At 37.5% G+C, this 25,899-nt stretch overlaps 1 protein-coding gene across 1 annotated transcript in view; it reads right to left on the bottom strand.

The window, feature by feature from the left end:
- Positions 1–811: 811 nt before the first annotated feature.
- LOC126471231 (putative ammonium transporter 3) overlaps positions 812–25,899 on the bottom strand; it is a 274,322-nt gene continuing 249,234 nt past the window's right edge. The window contains exon 11 of the mRNA XM_050099355.1: positions 812–1,316. The gene's annotated coding sequence lies outside the window, so the exon portion shown is untranslated. The remainder of the gene's footprint in view (positions 1,317–25,899) is intronic.

Below are 25,899 nucleotides of genomic sequence, written 5' to 3'. Positions count from 1 at the left end.
CACTTATGTCTGAAAGATGGATATGGGCTCATTTTTCATGCGCTCTTGCTAAAGTCCGTAAAACAGCAGATTCAGTGTAGATCTGGAGCCCTCACACCTGTTGATATTTAATGTATTGTAGCTGCTTTTAGTGTTACACAGTGTTATTCTCTTTCTTCTCCTATAGAAGCTGTGCTATAATTTTGCATTTCTCAGAAATATTCTGTAAACACATAGTAAAATAAGAACATTTAATGTGACAAAAGGAAAATCCTGTAACCAGTTCATGCATCTTGAGTTTAGAGAGCATTAAAAAGTTTGAGCCCAGAACTGCTTCCAGAACTTTTAGAACTGTAGATAAAAATTGTTATGTAATGTGGCATATCTAAAAAAAAGTGAGCCCATATCTATCCGTCAGTCATTAATGCCAAGTATTTGAGGATGATTGGCAGAGCGTTACAGACTCTACAAAAAGTCAGTTTACCTCTTTCTAAAACAACTCATCTATATTTCTTTGACAGAATTTGGTATTTATGAAAGAAAAATCTTTTAAAAGTGTAGTTTATTGATTGGCAGTGTAGACTGAGGAAAAATGAGGAAGAAAGCTTCTAACTATAGTATATGTAGAGATACTGTTTAAAGGAAAATAACTAAATTATTTTTTTTTATTTTTTTTAATTTTTTACTGGTGTATATGTAGAATGAAATGCGTTTACATTAAATATGGCAACATTCATTTAACAGTTGTAGAAAAACAAAGGAGGTGTTAAAGTAAACTTCATGTGACACACTGCATTTTGTGTCACATAATATAAGGTAAAAAGGTGTCTGATTTGCAACACTTAACTGTGGAACATAAGATACTAGTAACATTCCAATCCTATTTTGTATAATGACATTTGGCAATAGTGCCAAGTTGTGGATCAACTTAGCTTACATGTAATTCAGTTTGATGTTGCTTTATTTGATTCAGGCGGAAGAGTCTCGCTATAGGAGAATCATAATGTTGTTAGTAGCAATGAGTATATTAAAGGTACAATCATGAAAATAAGTAAACCCAAAAGGTGATTGTAACATTGCTTTTTTCCTAGTGCATATATCCAAGAATTGTTAACGAATTAACATAAGCTATTGTGTAATGCCTATAGTGTCTTTACAATTTCAGAACACTTTTCAATTATTTGTGAAGCTTAATTATTTATACTTTCAACATTAATAACCACACATAAGCAGTATCATTTAAACATCAGCAGGTCCAACGTGCCTAAGAATGCAACTTTTTCCTTGTCACTGCCAATAACATCCTTCTTGTAATGTTTGTTTCTTGATGACAGGGCCTGAAAAATAATTTTTTTTTTTTACTTCAGAGTCACTAAAATGCAGCCAGAAATGTTACTGTCTCATCAGTTTTCTCATTATTACAGGAAAAATGGGAGTATCCCTGTTTTATGTTCTCATCCTAGTTTTGTTGATTATGAAAATTTTATGAAATTAATATTCTCAGAATGAGAGTGGAGGTTCTGCTGCACTCTCAAGTTGCCTCTATCATACTGATTTCCAGCCATCTGCACATCACACTGTCTTGTTATGTGAAAACGTTACGTGAAAAATTATCCAAATGTTAGTCATCTGCAGCAGGCAGCACAGTAGACTGAATTCAGAAGTAGATTTTAGTAAAAAGACGTTACTGCAACAAAGAATATGGAGTCGATAATCTTTGAAATGTTGAGTAATAGTTCACAACTGACAGTTAGAACACACTGCATCTCTCATACAAGGATGCCACAGTGAAAGACTTCTGGACTTACAGTATTTCTATACTGAAAAGTATTTCAGTTTGAAGGAACAAATGTTCACTATTTTGGAGATAGATTGTGGAAACAATACTCTATTGGAGGATATGAATCTTTTACCAGTTCTACAAATCCTAATTCCCAATTTTTCCTGTTAATGTATAACATGACATGTGGAAGAAGTTCTCTTTGGGCAGAGCACTGTTCAATTGACAAAATAAACATGAAAAGAGTTAACTATGGCCATCCTGAATGAAACAATCCAGAAATTTTCAACAATAATATAAGGAATGAATAGGAACAAATGAAGATTTGAAACTTTGGGAATGTAAATGATATACACTCCTGGAAATTGAAATAAGAACACCGTGAATTCATTGTCCCAGGAAGGGGAAACTTTGTTGACACATTCCTGGGGTCAGATACATCACATGATCATACTGACAGAACCACAGGCACATAGACACAGGCAACAGAGCATGCACAATGTCGGCACTAGTACAGTGTATATCCACCTTTCGCAGCAATGCAGGCTGCTATTCTCCCATGGAGACAATCGTAGAGATGCTGGATGAAGTCCTGTGGAACGGCTTGCCATGCCATTTCCACCTGGCGCCTCAGTTGGACCAGCGTTCGTGCTGGACGTGCAGACCGCGTGAGACGACGCTTCATCCAGTCCCAAACATGCTCAATGGGGGACAGATCCGGAGATCTTGGTGGCCAGGGTAGTTGACTTACACCTTCTAGAGCACGTTGGGTGGCACGGGATACATGCGGACGTGCATTGTCCTGTTGGAACAGCAAGTTCCCTTGCCGGTCTAGGAATGGTAGAACGATGGGTTCGATGACGGTTTGGATGTACCGTGCACTATTCAGTGTCCCCTCAACGATCACCAGTGGTGTACGGCCAGTGTAGGAGATCGCTCCCCACACCATGATGCCGGGTGTTGGCCCTGTGTGCCTCGGTCGTATGCAGTCCTGATTGTGGCGCTCACCTGCACGGCACCAAACACGCATACGACCATCATTGGCACCAAGGCAGAAGCGACTCTCATCGCTGAAGACAACACGTCTCCATTCGTCCCTCCATTCACGCCTGTCGCGACACCACTGGAGGCGGGCTGCACGATGTTGGGGCGTGAGCGGAAGACGGCCTAACGGTGTGTGGGACCGTAGCCCAGCTTCATGGAGACGGTTGCGAATGGTCCTCGCTGATACCCCAGGAGCAACAGTGTCCCTAATTTGCTGGGAAGTGGCGGTGCAGTCCCCTACGGCACTGCGTAGGATCCTACGGTCTTGGCGTGCATCCGTGCGTCGCTGCGGTCCGGTCCCAGGTCGACGGGCACGTGCACCTTCCGCCGACCACTGGCGACAACATCGATGTACTGTGGAGACCTCACGCCCCACGTGTTGAGCAATTCGGCGGTACGTCCACCCGGCCTCCCGCATGCCCACTATACGCCCTCGCTCAAAGTCCGTCAACTGCACATACGGTTCACGTCCACGCTGTCGCGGCATGCTACCAGTGTTCAAGACTGCGATGGAGCTCCGTATGCCACGGCAAACTGGCTGCCACTGACGGCGGCGGTGCACAAATGCTGCGCAGCTAGCGCCATTCGACGGCCAACACCGCGGTTCCTGGTGTGTCCGCTGTGCCGTGCGTGTGATCATTGCTTGTACAGCCCTCTCGCAGTGTCCGGAGCAAGTATGGTGGGTCTGACACACCGGTGTCAATGTGTTCTTTTTTCCATTTCCAGGAGTGTATGATTAGATGATTCAATTAGAAAAGCATCACATATGAAAGGAAGGTGTCTGGATTTGAGTTCCTGTGGGGCACTCAGTTTTGTCTTGTTGCGAATGATCAAGACAGCACATGTGTTGATAAAAGTTAAGTTAAAATGGTTTAAATGGCTCTGCGCACTAGGGGACTTAACTTCTGAGGTCATCAGTCCCCTAGAACTTAGAACTACTTAAACCTAACTAACCTAAGGACATCACACACATCCATGCCTGAGGCAGGATTCGAACCTGCGACCGTAATGGTAGCGATGTTCCAGACTGTAGCGCCTAGAACCGCTCAGCCACTCCAGCTGGCTAAGTTAAGTAATTTCATTGTCATTTACACTTGTGAATGTGAGGTACTCCTCACTTTATCAGTGTTCACTTTATCATTGTTACACCAAAAAATGATAGGAGGACTGCTTTGCAGAATGTAAGTAATGAGGAGGAAAGGATGGTGAGTTGAAGTTCTGGGTCCATGACACATACTCATGCTATTCAATCAGAAGAGTACTGTTCAAGGGAACTATGTCTGAATTCTTGTCTAGCACACAGTTTTAGCTTGTCATAGATTAATTACACAGCATATGGTCCAGGAAGAGAAAAGAATTCCATTCTTTGATACAGAAAAGTCACAAAAAATTTAAACTGATGTGGTTGAGGAAGAGTTTGAATGTAGTTCCTCTCAGTTTCTAATCCAATATTTTGATACTGCACGTGGTCTTTGGAGTGTCAAGTTTGCATAGTGCAACACTTCTGCAAGATGCAATGGGGACTTCTCTATACCAATTTTGTGTTTTAAGAAACACACAATACAAAATTTCTTTAATTTTTGATAGTGTATAAGTACATTAACAGACATGTAATTAGCCCAGACAAGCACCATTTCACTGATATGACACTTTACATAATACATAAAGAATTCACTTAATTTATAAACTCTTCCTCATAACAGATGAAGATGACTTAGTGTGAGTGACCTCCTTGGTGTCTACATTACCATCGACTGGAAATATATGTTATAACCATGTGTATCGATTATATTGAAATGATAGCTACACTGTCATATAACTAAGCTTACTATCGTCATCACGTATGCACAATATGAGACAGACTGGTATTTATTTCTCTCAACATGTAAGCTCATTCTGTGTTCTGTTCCACCTGTCACCAAAACATACCAACATGCTTGTGGAACGTTATAACAAATAAGGGCTCAGAAATATCTACGTAAAACAAAAATGCCTATATTGGTATGCTGACAACATATTAATAATCTTGGCACATGGCATAATGATCATAAGTGAGCAGGCTTATAATTGTCTTATTGACCACTGGAAGTGTGGATGACAATAGGTCAGGAAAAAAGATACAACGTCAAATTTTACATGACTGTTTGAAATACAAATAAGACAAGTTATCAATGGCTATATACAGCCTCACTGAGAGGAAGATGTCCATTTGGAAGACAATAATTATCTATTTGAAAGATAATAACTACTGACAGATTTTGTGGGGCGTAAGTAATACAATGACATACACAAAGAAGCAGTGGACACCCATATCCAAGTCAACAGTGGACTTATGTTGATGTTGAGTGAAGTCACAGCAGTAAGTAGAAAATTATGATGATAAATAGGAGCAGAACAAACAAACTTAAGTGGCACCACCCAATGTCACTATGGAAACTGAACAGCTGGTGCAACATTACTGTTGATCACTGTAGCACAACTATACAAAGGGGTAATAATTGTCAGGAGTGCCTTCTGGTGAGACCATATGAGAATCCAGGATACAGGGTGTAACAGAAAAAAACTTTCAGGAAACATTCGCCATAGACAGAAGAACAACAACAATGTAGGGGAAGACATATTGCCACTTACCAGAAAGGAGACACATTAAGTTGCAGACAGGAACAATTAAAAGACACTTAAATAAAGTTTTTGGCCACAGCCTTCATCAGCAAATGAGAAACATACATGATTTATACACACAAGCAAGCAGACTGCATGCACTCATGACTGCCCACACCAGACATGGGTAGAAACTGAGCTCTGACATGGAAGTAAAGCATTTCCAGACCCATGTCCATATAACATATTTCCTTCCTCTACATGTCAGGAATGTTTCCTGAAAGTTTGGCCACATTTTTTTCTTAAACCCATTGTAAACCAGCCCAGATCTGGTCTGAGTCAGTTGTGTGATCTGTGGATTGCGTGGCCAGTGTGCTACTGATTTGGTGCAGGTACTAATATTGTGGACTCTGTCATAAACATCACTTTGATACTTTGTGGACTGGACTTTACTTTGTAACACAGACTGAAGATGGTAGCTTGCACTGTTTCTGATGAGCATACTGCCTAACAAAAAAAGTAAAGCACCCAGAAGACATGTTCAGATGTTAATGTAACTGCCTACACATGCATAACATCTACTGGTATGTAAATGATTAGAGTTACTGTTCTCAGTAACAGGTAGAATGGCCACCAGAGTGCATTAGTGTTGTTTGTGTTTAGTATTGCTACCAGGCCAGGTCAATGTGTGAACCGTGTCAGAAGCAGAGTGATCACCGTGAAAGACATGGAGATGCTGCATACTCATGTGAGACAGTGTTACAAGCAATACCTCACTGCAGGTCTCCATTTGGCTGTCAGGTTGACTCATGCAATATCCAAATTTGTGGAGCATTTGGATGTGACGATGACCCAAGGTCGGATTGCACTCATCATCAAAATTCCAGTTGACCACAATGAAGGAGTGCTATATTGTGTATCCATTCACATCTGCACCTGCAAACTGAGGCCCCTGCAACATTCTATGTCATCCTGCATTATTGGTCAGAGACTAGCAACAGCTGGACTAGGGAATTACCATCCGATGTGTAGGTTGCCATTAGCACCACAACACAGGCAGCTCTGTTTGGAGTGGTGCCATGACAGGGAAGCATGAACTGCTGATTAATGGCATCACATTGCATTCAATGATGAATCATGGTTCTACACTAACAGATGACCATCACTGATAGGTATGTTGGTGACCTGGTGAGAGGTCTCATTCTTCCAATGTTTTGGAAAGGCACAGTAGTGTTACTCCTGGGGTCATAGATGGTAAGCAATCAGTATGCCTTCTATCCATGGCTGGTGATAATAGAGGGAACTTCTGATGGCACAACAATATGTCATGGACGTCCTGCATCCTTGAGTGTTATCCATTAAGAAACAGTAACATGGTGCTATTTTCAACAGAATAACACTCATCCACAAATGGTTTGCATCTCTATGAACTGTCTGCCTGACATTGAGGCACTTCTGTGGCCAACAAAAACCACAGATCTATCCATGATAAAACATGTGTGGGGCTAGCTTGGACATAAACTCCCTCCCAGTGCCAGTACTCAGGGTGTCAAGGACTGGTTACAACAGTTGACTACCGGCTTGCCTCAGGAGTGGATAAAACAGCTTGATGATACCCCTCCAAACTTAATCAGAGCATGCATTGAGGACAGAGGGAGTGCAACATCATACTGATATGTGGTCTCATGCTTCAATATTCTTTGTAAATGTGAAATGATTTTGTACACTGAAATAACATTACATACTCTCTCAACCTGTGAAGTTTCAGTTCATTTCATCCACTCCTTCTGGGTGCTTGCCTTTTTTTGATGGCGGCGTATACTGCCCTTAAAAATTGTTTCATGAACTTGAGTGGTATTACATTAAATATTTTATAGTTTGTTATTAACCCTTGACTGGGCATGCCCACGTATAAAGTGCATCAATCACAAATAACGTCATCTTGTACCATTCCATTATTGTTTTACAGTTGCATGGGCATACCTATTCCTTCATTATTGCTTCGGCTAATTCAGTGAGAAGTTGTGTTGTCATTTGTCAAACTGAGCAGTAGCAATATAAAATAAACAACAAACTAGGTGCCAAAAAATTTATGATCCATGTAAGGAAATGACCCAGGTTATGAGCTAGCAGCACAATCCCATGATGGGGCTGTTGCTTATGTGAAAATTGGTAATTGAATAAGTGCTTGATTGGGATATGATGCCACTGTGTTGTTTAATGCTTTGAGTGGCTCACTGCTGTGGGGTAACACTTGTAAGCAGCAACACAGTGATATAATTAAAGTTTATTTCATTATGGTTGATTAAACAGTGATTTAGTTAATATAACATATGTTTATTTTATCATTTTTTAGTTAAACTATGATTAAACTGTGATTTAGCTCATACATGTTTACCATGGTGACATAAAAACAGATATTCTTTACAAGTGTAAAACGTATGCTGCATGCCCACTCGTTTTATAAAAAATGCTGCACCCATTCAAGGGTCAGTTACTGATTTTCAGTATCAACAATTTCCTACAACATACATTATACAGTTAAATCTCTTGTTTTATAGCCTATTTTCATTTCATTTTATTTTTTGTTGAATGTTCGTAATAATGCTCCTTAAAAAAAGGTGCACAATGATAGAACTATCCAAATGGGACAAAAATCAGTAGATGTGATGTACATGTACAGACAAACAAATGATTACAATTTCAGAAAAATTGGACTATTTATTCAAGAGAAAGAGTTTCACCAACTGAGCAAGTTAATAATGTGTTGGTCCACCTCTGGCCCTTATACAAACGCTTATTCAGCTTCTCATTGCTTGACAGAGTTGTTGGACGTCCTCCTGAGGGATACTGTGTGAAATTCCGCATAAGTAGCACTTTACATCATCAGAATCTTGAGCCAGTAGGAGGGCCCTGCCCATAATGCTCCAAATGTTCTCAGCTGGCAAGAGATACGGCGGGCTTGCTGGACAAGATAGGGTTGGGCAAGCACAAAGACAAGCAGTAGAAACTCTCACCATATGAGGTTGGACATTTTATTGCTGAAATGTAAGTCCCAAGTGCAATAAAAATTAAAGTAATGGCTGGTAATGGTGTTCAGACAGTTTCAATTAAATGTCCAAAAGTATATTTCAATTTGTATAGCCAATAAATAGTATATATCTTAGGGCATAGGATGGTTTGACACAAAGGGTGATATTGTCACCATACTGCTGTGCTATAAGGGTATCGTGGATCACAATCAAAGAGGTCCTGCTATAAAAAGAAATAGCATCCCAGACTGTCACTCCTGGTTCAGGCCATATGCTGGGGGCAGTCAGATCTTTGGCCTGGAATGTCACTGACTGGAGTGGAATTGTCTTCAGTGATAAGCCTGCTTTGAACTGAGCCCTGATAACCAGCAAAGATGTGTCTGGAGATGTCCTGAACAGCAGTGTGATACCACCATGACTTTTGCCCTGCATATGGCCTAACGTCCAGAAGTGATGGTTTGAGGTGTCATTTCATTTCATAGCAGGGCACCTTTGGTAGTAATCTGTGACATTCTTACAGTACAGCAGTATGGTGATAATATTTTACAAGCCATCCTGGGCTTAAATTTCAGCAAGATAATGCCTGCCCACATACAGCAAGAGATTCTAGTGATTTTCTTCATGCTTGCCAAACCCTACCTCGGCCAGCAAGGTCACAGGGGCTCTCCCCAGTGGAGAATGTTTGGAGGCCCTCCAACCAACTTGGCATTTTCATGATCTAATGTGCCAATTGAAGAGAGTTTGGCATGATATTCCTCATGAGGACATCCAACAACTCTCTTAGTCAATGTGAAGCCAAATAACTGCATGCATAAGGGCCAGAGGTGGACCAATGCTTTATTAACTTGCTCAGTTTGTGATGCTTGTTCTTTTGAATAAATCCATCCAATTTTTCTGAAATTGTAGTCATTTGTTTGCCTGTACATATACATCACATCTACTGATTTCCATCCCATTTGGATAATTCCTTCATCCTTTTTTTGTCATCGAGTGCATTTACAAGTGCAATGTTTACATTTTATTGTTCAGTATTTTATATCTGATACAAAATATTTTGGGCAAAAAGCTTTCACTTTTTAACAGTAAGATAATGTTCAGTAGGAAAACAAAGTCTAGATAGAAAAAACAGTATAAGCTTTATGACAGTTTCACCATTTTTGAGGCATCTTCAGAAAGTTTGTAGGAACTATGAGTAACATCTTAGTCATAAGTAGTTGATATTTTGGTGTACACCTTCAGTGAAGGCATGCAGCTATGCTTAGATATGGCAACACTCCAAAGCTTGATACAAATGTTGGTATACATGTAGCATGTGCACATGTGATTATGTATTCATGGCCACTACAATTTGTATACCAATATTTGTGTCAAGCTTGGAAGTGTGGCCATATTTGGTCATAGGTGCAGGCCTTCACTGAGGGTGCACACCAAAAATTTCAACTACTTATGACTAATGCATCACCAGCAGTTCCTATACAATTTCTGATTATGCCTCAAAAAGTTGAAATGCCTCAGTGAAGCTTATGCTATTTTTGTGACCTAGACTGATTTTTCCTACTGAAGATATAACATGGTTGCTGCACATGACCATAGAGTGGGAGGATTTATACAGGTAAAATTATGAACTTAGTAACTTCATTTATATCAGATGTATTGCCACAGTGAATTTTCTGTCGTGCAGGTCACCCAATGTGGCGTCGAATGTAATGAGACCTGCACTAAGATGGCCGGACCTGCCCCGCACAGGGCCTCCCGGCCAATGACGCCAAGTGCTCATGTCCATTTCCATTCATTAAAGAAATGTTAGTATAAAATCTCCCTAGAGACAGATTTGCTACTAACAGCATTTGCTCAAGAGGATATCATACCTGAGCTGTAATGCCTCATTGTTTAGGCTGTGTTGATAAAAGTCCAGTCACAGGAAAAAAATGAATCAGGAACTTATCAAGTCTCAATACTGCTGAAATTTTGAGTGGGTAGTTCAGTGACACAATGCTTTCTGTCAGTAAATTAATTACCTAATACGCAAGATCAGGTCACCAGTGAGACATTTCTCATCTGAACTGAGCCTGCTTGTTAATTTCTACTTAGTTTTCAATCATGTTGCATTAAGTGATGTTGTAATAGCCAAGAATGTCACAAATATCTTGAGTTCATCCCCAGCCATGCAGATGATGACATTTCACATTCACATTTCAAGCTGCTATAATTACTGTTCATAAACAATTTACCCTCTATCCAGCATAAATATCAGATACATTAATACAGTAGAAGTCAACTTGCTCTCTTTGCAAACCATATTGTAAAAGCTGTGTGTTGGAACAGCTTATTCCTGTGCTAACAAATAATACATGAACATGATAAACTTGAATTTTATTTGATACACAATTACACACATGACACTTGGAAAAGATCACATATGTACAATGAACAAACAAAGACATTGGGCTGCAAGGAAAATCTTCACAGCAAACATTCATGAGAACCAAAGAAGACAAATGACTGAGTTTCTTACAAGTATATCGAATAAATTTTGACTTTTTTCAACATGTTGTTAACACTCCCACTCAAAGGGGATTCTAATTAATTATCACGTGTTTAGAAGTCTCTCACAAATGTTCTGGATGATTTGGATGTTCAGAATTTTCATCTGTGTATGAAGTGTCGTGTTTAGTAGTAATTTCAGCCAAACAATTTCTCTCATTGTCTGACTGGTTGAAATGTATTCAGCCTCAGCTATAGAAAGTGTTACCACTTTCTGCTCTGTTGAACCCTATGTAATCATGAATACACCAAGCTTTAACAGTATACCAGTTATGGATTTCCTAGTTTACATATCACCAGCATGGTCTGAATCACTGTAGGTATGAATGTGATTTTCCTGTTTTGAAGTCCATAGTCCATAATGCCTTTAACTTATTCCAGTATCTTTTTCACAGTATTCCAATGAATTTTCATTTCTCAAGATGATGACTGGATTTGTAGACTGTGAAAGTAATGTCTGGCTATGTTCCTATCAACAAATACATCAGACTACCCAAAGCTTGCCTATATGGAACTCTGGGCGTGTCCTTCTGTCCCTTTTTATGGATACTGGCACACATCTGATGATGATGGTCTGCAGGTACTATTATGGGATTAGTAACTTACAGCCTGAAGCAGCATAGAATATTCATGGCATAGGCCTCCTGATGCAGAAAAGTTGGACCATCTGCTAACTGCTCTGTCTGCAGGCTCAAGTAGGTACACAATTTTCTGGACGTGATGTCAAATTCTCTTCATACTTCGCTCAGCAAAAAGTTAATGATAGCAGGATATTTAGCTGCTGTCAGACCATCATGCACATTACTGTCAAGATTAACAGATTATTTGTGTCATGGATGGTGACTGCACATGGATCTGCATTTGTTGGCTGGAGTCCAGATTTACATAAAACTACTGCAAAATGTTTTTTCCAGCACATGGAAGCTTGTTTCAGACCATACCCACTTTGATTTAGTTTTCACATATGCTTAGTCCCATCTTTGATACCTTTTGGTTGATTCATACAAATGTTTTCTGCTAAAAGCAGTTCAGACATCAAATTGTTCAAGACACAGTTACTGTAGGTGACAATGGGTTGTGCTTTATGGATTAGGCAAAGTTAGTCACTGGCCTATAAGTTTCCAGATAATCTATACCTGCAACATGCCTGGAACCTCTAGCCACAAGTCTAGTCTTAAAATGTGAAGCATGATCACTGTTAGAATACATGATTTTGTACAGTCATTGCTTATCAGTGACTTGGTGAGATGCAGGTAAATTCATTAATGCTCATGTTTGGTTAACTTCCAAGCAATTAATTTCATCATTTATTGCATATTTCCATTTTTCTATTTCATCACATAGAAATGTCTAATCATATGTTTCTGGTTCAACAATATCTAAAACAGATACATGAGTCTCGTATCTTGCTGGCAGTCTTAACGATCTGCAATTTCTTAACTGATATTTCCTATTAGACTGACAGCTTCATCAGCTACTGCTTCCTTTCACTGATATTATTAGAATGTGCATCATTATCTCCCCCTTAACAGACTTCTGTAAAATCCTGCATCACAGGAATATTTTGAAGGTTGTGTTCTACAGATGATAACTTAATTTTGCGTGGAAAGTCCACTGCTCTTGGTGTTGATGTTTTACATGTGCTGCAGTTGTACTTAAACCATTTTACTATAAAAGTAACATCTCTGTGAAGTCTTATTTTGTCACCAGTCTGAAAACCACACACAATACCTTTTGTGTTTTGGCCAAAACAAACAAAATAACCATTTTCAGCGTTTGCATCCCATTTTGGCCACATCACATTAGGAACATGGACATAAATTTCTTCACAAAAAGTTCTGAGTCATTTTAAGCTTGGTTTCTTCCTCAACCACAGCTCACATGGCACAACTTCCTTTCTTTACTTGTTCCAGTCCAGTTGAGTGTGAAAGTGCATAATTCACAGCTTCTGTCCAAATTTCTGTTGGCAGTCCACTTGCATGCATACGAGTCCTAGTTAACTTGCCAACAGTTCTATTTTTGCTTTCAAAGACTCCATTTTGTTGTGGACAGTATGACACTGTTTCCTGCAAAATGCCATGTTGGTTAGTCAATTTGTTAACTTCTGAATTAGAAAACTCTAATCTATTTTCTGTTCTTAATGTCTTTATGGCTCTGCAACAATGTTTCTCACTCACTTTATAGAAATTATTGTAACATTCAGCTGTGTCTGATTTTTTTGTTGAACTACACCATTCTCCAGTGACTGTAGTTATCTTTCAACATCAAGAAATATTTTACACCAACGACACAGTCTTCTCACCCCACAAATCTGCATATACAAGCTCACCTGCTGGTTTTGATTTGGTATCAGTGGATGGAAATGACAGTTTACACATTTTACCAATAATGCAGTCTTCATACTAAAGCTTCTGATCTTGAAAATTTATCTGGCCACACATCAAAAACTGTTTAACTTTCCTGATGTACCATCCTTTTTTTTCAGAACCAATAGGTGGAATGTATTTTCCATCACCAGTACGAGCAGGTCTTGCCTCTGGATATTCTTCATCAGTGGTAAACCAAGAATGTGAATTGCACATGTGATCAGTTGTTCCTGAATCAGCTGCTCCTGAATAAGTTGCTCCTGAATCCATATACCATGCTTCTCCAGTTATGTCTGAATCATTTGCATTGAACATTGCTTCTCCAATGACAGCTTCTCCATTGGGTGAATGCTGGTTTGAAGTTGGAGCTGTCACAAGTACAGTGACCTGGCTTATGACAATAACGAAAAGTGCCTGATTTTACAAAATGCTTGTGTTTCTTATCACAATTTGTATGAGAGCTGTTGCTTGCCACATGTGCTAAACTTTTACAGTTATCACTTGTATTTATTCTACCTTCCCCAGTGGCAAGTCCGGGTATCAGATTGCTCAGTGTTTGTTCACTTGCCTGGACTGATTCCCGTGCACTGACAAAATATTTGTATGCTACTGGCAGAGTCATCAAAATTTTTGTAATGACAATCTGCTCATGTATTTACTCACCTAGAATCAGAAAGCAATGTGCAAGACCTTCAATTCTAGCAATATGTGTCACAATGTCATCAGCTGGCTTCTTTTGCAAACTATACTGCTGCTGTAGTAACATCTAAACACTGGTTCCTGATTTTTGTTCATAAATAGACACTAGCTTGTCCCATATTTCTTTCAATTTGTTGCTGCTCATAATGTGTACCATAGTTTTTTCTTTAACTGATGTGATGATAATTCGCTAAGTTATTGTGTTACACTTCATCCAGGCTGTAATCAGTTTACTGTATACATGATCATCAGATGTTTCTTCAGGTAGATTACGCAAACCATTGACAACAGTCCAAGAATTGTGTGCTTTCAATACTACGCGTAATTGAAACTTCCAAGTAGTGCAATTTTCGGCACCTTTGACTTTATTTATGTGGAGGGTCTCACTTTCCATCTTGAGGTTAAGTTATTTTTCTCTTTACGTATAGCCAGAAAACTAACCTTACATGGCAGATCATATTTGTTATTATTTCATGTGCAATAAAAATTTTTCACAAAATATGTTACTTGACCAGTACCCTGTTAGGACACACTATTTCTGAGTTAACAAATAATACATATAACTTGATGATCTTGGATTTTATTTCATACAAAGTTACACACAGTACACTCAGAAAGATTGAATATGTACAATAGAAAAACAAAGATATTTGGTGGCAAAGAAAATGTACACAGCAAAGATTCATGAGAACCAAAGAAGACAGGTCACTGTGTTTGTTCTTCTTCTACAAATTTTTATAACAACGTGAAACAAGACGGTCTGACGGATTCCATGTTGTTCAGAGTGAGTCAGTAGCCTATTGCTATTTCCTACAGATAATACAGTTTTACAGTTCGGATGGATAATGTACAAGAGACAGAACACAGTATTTAACATGGGTGGTGGCTCGTGCTTAAGTGCTGAAATAAGAATACAATTATTCATAATTTATTTGTATGACCTAACAGATATCGGCAATAATCAATGCAAAACTGTTTTTGGGTGATGTTTTAGATAGTAATTTGCTGCTATTAACACCCAAGCAACCAGGGCATCCTTGGAGAGACTACTTTTTTTTTTAGACCAAAAGTTATTACATTTCAGTAAATAAAGGTACAGCCAAAAACTTCATGTAACTACCAATAGTCTTATCGCGAAATGTGTTAAGATATGTGTGGACATGAATCTCATGAAATGTCATGTAGTGTCAGATATGCCCAAGTTGAACCAGAAACATTTGCTGCTGTCAATCAGTTATAGTAAATGTGAAGACTCACAGCATGTGCAAGAAGTAGGGCATAAACATTATGTTGTTTAACAAATTACAAACAAAACAGTAACAGAGACACATGGTACAAGTTTTCATTTCATAAGGCCTACTGAATTGTACTGTAGGTTGTCCTGAACTGTACTGTAGGTTGTGTCACAAATTGCAGACAAATCAATGGTAGAGACACATGGTCCAAGTTTTCATTTCAGAAGGCCTAAATTCCTCTTGAACTGTACTGTGGTTGGAGTCACAAACAATTTTGATCAAGTTTACACTTGTTCTGTGCACTTCCATCACACATGTCTGACAGCCAATGTGCATTCTGTAGTGTTCTGAGTACTCTGCTGTGCATGTCATAGCCAGTGAGAGCATAAAACATGATCTAGTGAGTTATTAAGAGAAATTTTTATTGCACATGTTGCTAGCTGTCATCATTGATGCTAGCGGTAATGGACAATTTCTACATAAGTGAGCAAGAGACATAATTTACAAAATACACAATTTCATCAAGCACAAGGCATGTGCATGTGCATGCTGCAACTGTCACTTGGAACTGGCAACAATTCAGTCCGCATCCATGCCTAGACCTGTGTGAACTGCCATCATTCACAAATTGGACTATAACTAAAGAGCCCACTTAAGAGAAAAAGATTCTTCTGTTATTCAGAAGTTAATTAGTCTGTCAGTAGTACCACTGCCAACTCCATATTCCACCTTAGACCCATGAAATGTATTCGTAGTTGCTAATACGAATAACCATCGGCTGTATAAGGGAATGATGACACTGAAAATTTGTGCTAGACTGGGGACTCAAACCTGAATTTCTCATTTGATGCAATCACCTTAACCACTTTGTCTATCCATGCACAACTCACGGCCAGATACAAACTTCCAAATCGCGCCATTCCTGCATCATAACCTGTACTCGTATGCACATTATAGAATTCCTGTACAGGGAAGGACATTTTAATTGAAAGTCACTTCCTGGTATTGGCAGATAAATACAATACTACAGTGCTTGTGTTACTAAGAAGAACAATGCAATTTTCTTTTGGACATGCCTGCATGCTTTGGCTATCCATGCACAACCCATGGCTAGACCCAAACCTCCATATGTTATCACAATCTGTACTCATACATGTATTATGTAATTTCCATACAGCGGAAGACATTTTAATTGAAAATCACTGCCCAGTATTGATGGATAAATATGATATTGGAGTGCCTGTCTTATTAAGAAGAACAGTGCAATGTTCCTTTGGACATCCATGCCTGTCCAAAGAAACAGGCAATGTGGTGACTATGGCTCTTATGAAATACATGAACTGGATATGCAGTTGTGAACACAAACAACAATCAGCTGTATAAGTGAATGATGATGACAAAAATTCGTGTCAGACTGGGACTTGAACCCAGGTTTCATGCTTTACATGAGCGTGGCTATCCTTGCATGACTCATCGCCAGACCCAAATTTGTGATTTTCATCATTCCCTTGTACAGCTGACAGTTGTTCATATTTGCAGCTCCAAATACATTTCATGTATTTCTAACAGCTGCAGTTGCTTCAGTGTCTGTGCCTTTGGACATGCATGCATGTGCAAAGTAACAGAGCACTCTTCTTAATAACACAGCAACTGCAATATTGTATGATATCATAGAAGTAGCCCAGGAAAGTATTCTGTTAAAGTGGCAGAAACTCCAAAGAAGAACATCTATAGCTGTCAACCAGCAATAACAAAATTACTGACCAATGCCCTTAGGGAACCATGTAGAATCAATACCACCTGAGTACACACTAAGTAGATGTGAACCTAGCAAGTACACTAATATCAGTGGCATAGAGCCTATGAGAAATGGCTGAGAACTTAAGGTAAAAGGTTCAAAATTGGGCAGGTGTGCCAGCTTAGTTTCTGGGTCAATATATTTTTGCTGTCAGCATTTGCTTGTTACCCATATGCAACAGACTTGATTCACTCAAACAGTTCTGTCAGAGGTGCAGGATCATCCCAGTATGACTCCATTCTGATATCCACCACTCCGGAGTTTGCTAGCCCAGTATTACACAGCATTAGTTGATATGAGATCAAAGTTTTCAAACAAGGTTTTGATCCAAGTAGGACAACTAATCATTCTACCAAGATGCAGTTTGATGCCGGAAATAGGAACAGATCACTGAATCAATTCAACACGTAAATTGACAACATGCTGCATTTCAACATGCATTTTCAAATGACTCCTGCTTATGGCCATCTTTTGTTTCTGAAGCAATAACACTGTGTAATCTTTTCCAACATGCCATCTGTTGAGTCAGCATTTGCCAAAATTTGGAGGTATCTAATGTATTAGGTTGATACTCCATTTCTTGTGTTATTGCTCCATGCTGAAAAAGAAAAAGGAGAAGCTATCCAACATCCCATTCCACAACACAACATTCTTCTTAAATCTCTAATCATAAATTGTGACTGTTTCTTGCATAAACACAAATTGAATGTGTTGTTGGTACCATTCTTGTCATTAACAATATTTATATAAGTTAAAAGAACATTAGTTAATGACATTAATTAGAAACCTGTGACAACAACAGAGAAATACACTGATCATGGCCAGATTCCACTATTATTTGTGTAATCTCATTTGCTACCTTCAAATGTATAATTTCAGTTTGCTTCAAAACCTAATATAGTGTGAAAGGGAAGGTGGGATAAAATCGTCTTCATGAGAAAAGTTACTACTGTAAATGTTTTACTCAGAACAACACTGCTGCCTGCCAAGAAATGGTCAGACTAATTCTAATGTACACCATCACTGTTATCAGTAAGTTTGATAGAGGAAGCATCTTCTGTTCTTCTTTAATAACACTTTACTTATTTTCAGTCATTTAATGTAAGATAAGTAATGAATATTATTCTTGTTACCTCAGTTAAAATTGGAGAAATGCTTTCTGTACAATATCACTGTTTAAATATCTTTGGCCTACAAATGTAGTGTGTTTTGGTATGATAGTTTCATCTGTGAATGCTGATATGGCATCTGGTAGAGAAAAGCAGCCACTCTGCTTATTGGGAAAAGTTCATGTTTAATCTTTTTATCCTTTTTATATCTACATCTATACATTACTCTGTAATCTACAATTAAGTGCCAGGCAGAGGAGCAAGTTATCTCTATATGTCACACATAACACTACAGACTGACTTCTGAATCCTTTTACATATAAAGCAATCAGTGATCATTCAATCACTTTGTGACATGTTGGGATTAGTTAACAAACGATATTTAAAACAATATCTATTCTGTTTAGCTCAATACAAAAATCTGAATGAAAATGATCTGTTGTTGCACTTAGCATTCTTTCAGGTACTGAGGCATCAAGATGGCCAGAAAAATGTCCAGAAATAACAACAGTAACTGTGGAACTCTGTTGTGATGGAAAATGCAATTGGGGTCGTAAAGAGTAATAAGATGCCTTCTTCTATAGCAGCAAAGCACATTTCTTTTTCCATGTAATACACTGGAAAGAATAATTCTGAGGAAAAAAAAAACCCAGAGATGTTGTAGGTGGTAAAAGATTATAGGAAACCAACAGAGTGTGCTCAACAAAGAACAAGAACAAGAAATACTTGATAATGTTTTTCAAATGGAAAAGCAATTTTATTGATTTGCAGGGAATGATATGTGGAGATGAGCATTCCAATCTGCAGAGTGAAACAAAATACCAAATCATTTTGACAAACAGTTAGAGATGGCAGGCAAAGATAGCACCCTAATATTAGTCTTAGGACACCTTTCTCAACTGCTAGAAAATAAGCTTTTAACAAGGTCAACAGAGATTAGTTTTTTGATATCCGTAAAACAATGTAAGAAAAACAGTTACATCCTGCCCATCATACTTATATTGCAAAAAAATTTGATAGTTCAGTCCAAGAACAACACATAAAGGAAGATGCCAAACCAGTAGCATTAATACAGTCAAAACAGAGTTGCTGTCCACTTTCAGAGTATGTACATCCACATTAGCCTCTTTACCCTGTTAGGTTGGGAAATGTGGTCACTATGTAATGCTTCAGGAAAATGCACATAGGTCCTATTCATCATATACTTTTTTACTTGTAAATATTGTTTTCAGTGAATAACATACCAATGATGTAACTGAGATGCAATTGTATGAACTGCAGAACAGCTTTCAAAATCAGTAGACTTACAATCACTGAGTATGTAACTTATAATATTGTTGCAACCATACTTCAGCTTTGCTATGTTTACAATAAATATGTTATGGAAGTTAATTTTACATTACTTTAATACAGCAATTATTCCTCTGTTACATTTGCCATTGGTATGTTATGGAAGTGTTTTTATGTCTTGTATAACACAACTATCGCATTTCTGCCACATTTAGAACTTGCATGTTACATTTTCATAATTTAGATTCATTTTAGAACATTTACAATCAATGTTAGTTTTATCAGGTGGAAAAGAATAAATATTATCAATCTTTTGCAACTGGATGCTACCATAGCTACTGCTGTTTCCCCACCAACATATTTCACCTGTTTATTTTAGGCATCATCACTAATTTTTGTCCCCCATATTTCTTTCATGTTCCTACTGGTTTTATGTAAGCACTATATGAATGCACTGTAAGTTTCCCTTAGCAGTATGTCAGAATCAGCCATTTCATTGTACATGAACTTGCTTGCATACACTGCTGACTGGCAGCATGTCAAGTGCAGTGTACAGTAAGAATGAAATGCCTAATGGTGACATACAGTTACTGGAAAACTTATGTTGTGCTCATCTAATGCTTAAAAAACAGCCAATGTTAATATAAAAAGAAAATGAGACATAAGAAATTGATGATGCCTGATACAAATAGACGAAACATGTTTTGTTGAAATACAATAATAAGCACTAAGTTGGTAAACATAAATACTGGTAATATTTAGTCTTATCTATGAGTGCAAGATAAACATAATTAATGTAGCAAATTAGGTAGAATGGCTGCATCTCTAAACAATATCATATTCCATCAAGGCATAGTGATCAACTATCTTACTCACATCAAAAACTAGGTAATCATTTAGTGAGTATGAAAAGTTGAACTAATAATAACTTATGCTGTTTAATACTGGGTTAGAAAACATAGCAGTTTAAATTAATTTCTCAGAATTGACCTGTAAATTATCTCTTGACTAAATACTGAGCTAATGGTCATCAACACGACTTGCCTCAGTGGTCCTGTGTTAAAAAGGAAGTGGATCAAACCAACCAGGAATACAAAGCTAATTGTAAGCACTTCAAAAATGTCTCTATAATAAACAATGTTTATAGTACAGGTACCTGTACTAAACTTTAGGTTAGGTTAGGTTAGGTTAGGTTAGGGAGAAATTTGATGACCTATTAATGTCCCTCTGTACACCAAAATGGGAACAATATACTATCGTCATTGGAGGGGACGTCAACTCAAGTTTTGATACAATTCTGAAAACAGTTAAAAATTTCAAAGCCTCAGATAGCGTTGATTACTATGATTTATCATGTAACTTATTGAAAGATATTATTGACTGAATAATTGATCCTTAGTTATCAAGATAGTATTAGATAAGTTAAGCTGTGTTTCAACTGAGATGTCAAAAATCTTAGTGGTAGACCAGGTTAGATACTCCAGCACCATTAGGTTACAACCTGGTCAACTGCTTTATGGTAACAGTATGTTAGGTCAATCAGGTAAACATGTAAATGAAGTGAAGCAAAAAGGGGAGTTTAAAATAGGTTTCCTCAATATACAGGGTATGACAGATAAAAACCTAATTGTTAATGAATTTTCCAATGAAAACATGTTTGATATCTTATGTATAAGTGAACACTGGTGCAAAGAGGAAGAACTAGGTTACAAAGTACTGGATGATTATACTTTAGTTAATTACTATAGTAGGAAACACCACTTGAATGGTGGAGTAGCAATATATGTAAAAGCACCGCCTACACAAAAGTATAGTAAGCAAGATCTGAACACTCCCTGTGAGGAACTACACTGTGCAACATCGGGTATAGTAAGCGAGTGCCTTAAAATATTAGTAGTAGTAGTCTACAGGTCACCTAGTGGAGACCCCAGTATCTTTCTTTAGGTTAGGTTAGGTTAGGTTAGGGAGAAATTTGATGACCTATTAATGTCCCTCTGTACACCAAAATGGGAACAATATACTATCGTCATTGGAGGGGACATCAACTCAAGTTTTGATATTCTGCAGGCCAAAAAACTGTGGCAGATTTCAAGAATGTACGTAGACAATGTAACCTGTACTATACTAACTCCAAACCTACCAGGGGCCCTGCTTGTCTTCATAATATATTTACAAATATTAATAGAACTCATATGTCTTCAGATGTAGTTAGTTTTCATTTCTCAGACCATAATGCAGTATATATTAGTCTTATAGCAATGTAACTCCAGACTGTTCCAGCCCAAAAGCTAAAACTGTAATCACGAGACCTAAGAACAAAGAGAGGATAGATAGATTTAGACTTGCCCTCACCTGTATCAGTTGGGATGCCTTATTTAGTAGACTACAACATTGTTCCTCAGACATTGTTTTTACTTAGTTTTTCTCTATATTTTTAAATACATTTGAAAATAATATTCCTTTGAGAAAATGTACTATAAATATTAAGGGTAGTAGTTGTTATAAGAAAAGGAAAATCAGGGAATGGTATAGTCCACAGTTAGGGCAAATGAAAAACACTGTTATGCGCTATTCTGGTATGTACAAGAACAGCAAATCTGAACTACACAAAGAATTATATTCTAGAGCTAAGTGTAATTATAGACAGGCTATTAATGATGCTAAGAAGCTATGTAATACAGCCCTCACTGAGAAGTCCAGAAATAAATGCAAAAAAGCCTGGAATATAATTAACTCTGTGGCACACACTAAAGGAAAAGACGTTATTGCCATATTCCCAGATGAATTCAATAAATTCTGCGTCCAATCTATTGAAGAAATATGCAGCTCAATAGACAAGCCTCCAGAAAATGCCCTTAACTTCAGTGATAACTATTTTGAAAGGCCCCGCGAGAGCATTTGCAACTTCACAGAGGTGTGTACCAATACAATTCTGAAAACAGTTAAAAATTTCAAAGCCTCAGATAGCATTGATTACTATGATTTATCATGTAACTTATTGAAAGATATTGACTGAATAATTGATCCTTTAACCTACTGTGTAAATAAATGTCTAGCTGAAAACAAGTTTCCTGATGTACTAAAAATATCTAGAGTGGTCCCAGTATATAAGAAAGGTGATAAGAACTGTCTTGCTAGTTACAGTCCAATATCGTTAACTCCTATTTTCTCAAAAATTCTTGAAACAATTATGTATAATCAAGTTAGCACATATTTAGGTAACTTAAACTTAATAAGTGACAAACAAGATGGATTCATGAAAGGTAAATCCACAACAGATGCTATGGATTCTCTTGTCAAATTTTTTCTGGATGTGTTTGAGGCTAGGGGACTAGCTCAGGCTACATTTTGTGATCTGAGCAGAGCGTTTGACTGTGTGGGCCACGATACTTTACTGAATAAGCTATCCTATTATGGTTTTGCTAATAGCAGCATAAAAATGATTAAATCCTTCCTTGAGAACCGGCAACAAGTTGTTTGCATTAACAGGGAGAAGTCAGATCTGATTAATGTTAGGTCTGGTGTGCCATAGGGCTCAGTACTTGGACCTCTATTGTTTTTACTTATGATTAATGACCTGCCATCTTTTGTAAGCTCTCACACAATAATGTATGCCGATGACACAACTTTTTAAAATAAAAGCTCAGATTTAAACACACTAAAAATATAGTTAAAGATACCCTTGCTCAGAGTTCATTATGGTTTAGAGCGAACGGTTTTCTACTAAATGAAAGTGAGACCCAGGCGCTTTCCTTTAGCTTAAGAGAGAATCATGACTTAGAAAGTATAAAATTTTTAGGTGTTATAGCAGACAACAAGTTGATATGGGAACCACACATCAAACATTTATCTGCCAGACTCTCAAGAGTTATCTATTTAATTAGAAACTTATGAATATAATAGAGGGAAACATTCCACGTGGGAAAAATATATCTAAAAAGAAAGATGATGAAACTTACCAAACAAAAGCGCTGGCAGGTCGATAGACACACAAACAAACACAAACATACACACAAAATTCTAGCTTTCGCAACCAATGGTTGCCTCGTCAGGAAAGAGGCAACCATTGGTTGCGAAAGCTAGAATTTTGTGTGTATGTTTGTGTTTGTTTGTGTGTCTATCGACCTGCCAGCGCTTTTGTTTGGTAAGTTTCATCATCTTTCTTTTTAGATATAATTAGAAACTTAAAAAGACATGTCCCTAATAGTTATATAAGATCAGCATATTTTGCTTTCTTTCAAAGTATCATATCATATAGAATCTTATTGTGGGGCAATAGCACTCACATAAAGGGCATTCTACTTTTACACACACACACACACACACACACACACACACACACACACACACACACACAGAAAAAAAAAATTGAATAATAACTGACTCATATAAGTTAGAACACTGTAAACCCTTTTTTGTTAAACTGCAATGCCTGACAGTAATAAACGTGTACATCTATAATGTTCTAGTGTATGTTAGGAACAATATTTCAAATATATCATTAAGAAGGGATGTACATAGCCATAACACCAGGAACAAATCATGTTTAGATGTACCATATCAAAGACTATCCAAGTCACAGAATTCATATTTATTTCTTGGACTTAAGCTGTACAATAAGTTAAGTATAGATTTAAAAGAGTTACCTGTCAATATCTTCAAAGCTAAGTAAATACTAGTAAATAATCCTTTCTACACAGTAGACGAATTTTTTGAAACTGAAAATACTGTCTTTCAACACTGTATCTAGCGGATGGCCTTATGTACTCCAAATTAAATCGTATTTAGTCATTAATGTTAAAAATGTAAGTTATCTTTACTTTGTCTATTGCTTTATGAGCTGAACGACTATAAAATTTGATTGATTGTTTGATTGTGTTGATTTCATTTTCAGGTCCCCTCCTTCCAATGGGATGCACTCTAATTAACTGTTAATCTGTTGTTACATATCAACTATATTATTACATCAAACTATGTGGCTCTGAGTAATTTCGTAGGAAGATGTCAAGATCAGAGGTTCAAAGCCAACATTGGAATGCTTGTTTGCAGGCAACTCATTTGACAAAGGTCAATTTCAGTCTAAAGATTACATTGGTCTCTTAATGTGGTTCAGTCTGGTGTATGGTAAGTGATAGTAATAGTCCAACAGAACAGTTATTCACATAGAATTTGGATGGACATCCAAAGATGCATGACTTCAGTGATTTATTGTACCACAAAAGAAACTTTTATGACAGTTCACAGCATCATAAATGTTGCAAATATGTTTTGTGGCCAATGAATATTGTTTTCAAGGTGAATAGAGGTATTTAGTTTGTATCTTCTATTTTATTTCTGTTTGATATACTGTGCACTGAACATTTTAGACACACTCAGTATTTTAAAAGTTGTGATGAAGCAAAAATAGATACCTTGCTCTATATAACTAGAAGTATACTGCAGAAACCAACAGGTGAACAGTACATTTTATAGGTTGGACAGATAGGAACTAGGTGGCTAACTGATGGACACAGCTCATAAATTAGAATCAGCTCCTACTGAAAATGAATAGGATTTTTATAATGATAGTTTATTAGTTGTAGACAAAGCTATATCGGCCTTTCATATTTTATAGAAACTTAGTGGCACTGGGGCCAATGACAGGTATTACATTAAATATGCGTTTATCTTTTCTGTAATTTTACTAACTAGATTTTTGGAACAGGATTACTTATGGGACCTAAACATATTTTAAGCTGGATCTTCATACTATAAAATTTGGGTAGGATGTCACACAAGAAGTAACCCTGTATTCTGGAAAAGCCTTTATTTACAGTTCCTTACTCATTAATAGATATATGAAATTAAAAAAAAGTCATAAATGCATTTATGTGTTTTGTTGTATAGATTATACCACAAAATAATGCTTGTCCATGATAACTTGATGATTTTACTGGTGCTGCCAGAAGTGGAGAATATGGCACTATTTAAAAGATATTCGTTTATTTCCAAGTGCTGCCAACATTGAGCTGCTCATACATATGAAGTATCGTTGTACACATTGTTAAGCGTAATGGTGCCACGACTGTGGCAAGCAGCTGACATTGACTCAGCAGTCCTAATGTGAGGACAAGACACACCTTGTGCTGTTCCCAATAACCACCAAGCAATCTGTCAACTTATTATGGATAAACAGCAGGAGAGTGAAGCAAATACATTGAATAACCAAGCAATTATGACACACTGAAATCATTTGTCACCAGCTGCTATGATACCATCATATTGCACCTACTAATGAAGAACCAAAAATAAAACCATACTGCAGAAATCCTTCAGATATCATTTACTTCACGGACAGACGTAAGTTTCAAAAATATGACTTTTGAGTAACTAACTAAATTATTAAGTATGTAAGAAATTGTAGTTCCTCTGTTTGAGATAGT

This window comes from Schistocerca serialis, chromosome 3, assembly GCF_023864345.2.
Source record: "Schistocerca serialis cubense isolate TAMUIC-IGC-003099 chromosome 3, iqSchSeri2.2, whole genome shotgun sequence".
NCBI lineage: Eukaryota > Metazoa > Arthropoda > Insecta > Orthoptera > Acrididae > Schistocerca > Schistocerca serialis.
Note: the sequence above shows the minus strand (reverse complement) of the source record. Positions and strands in the feature narration are given on the sequence as shown.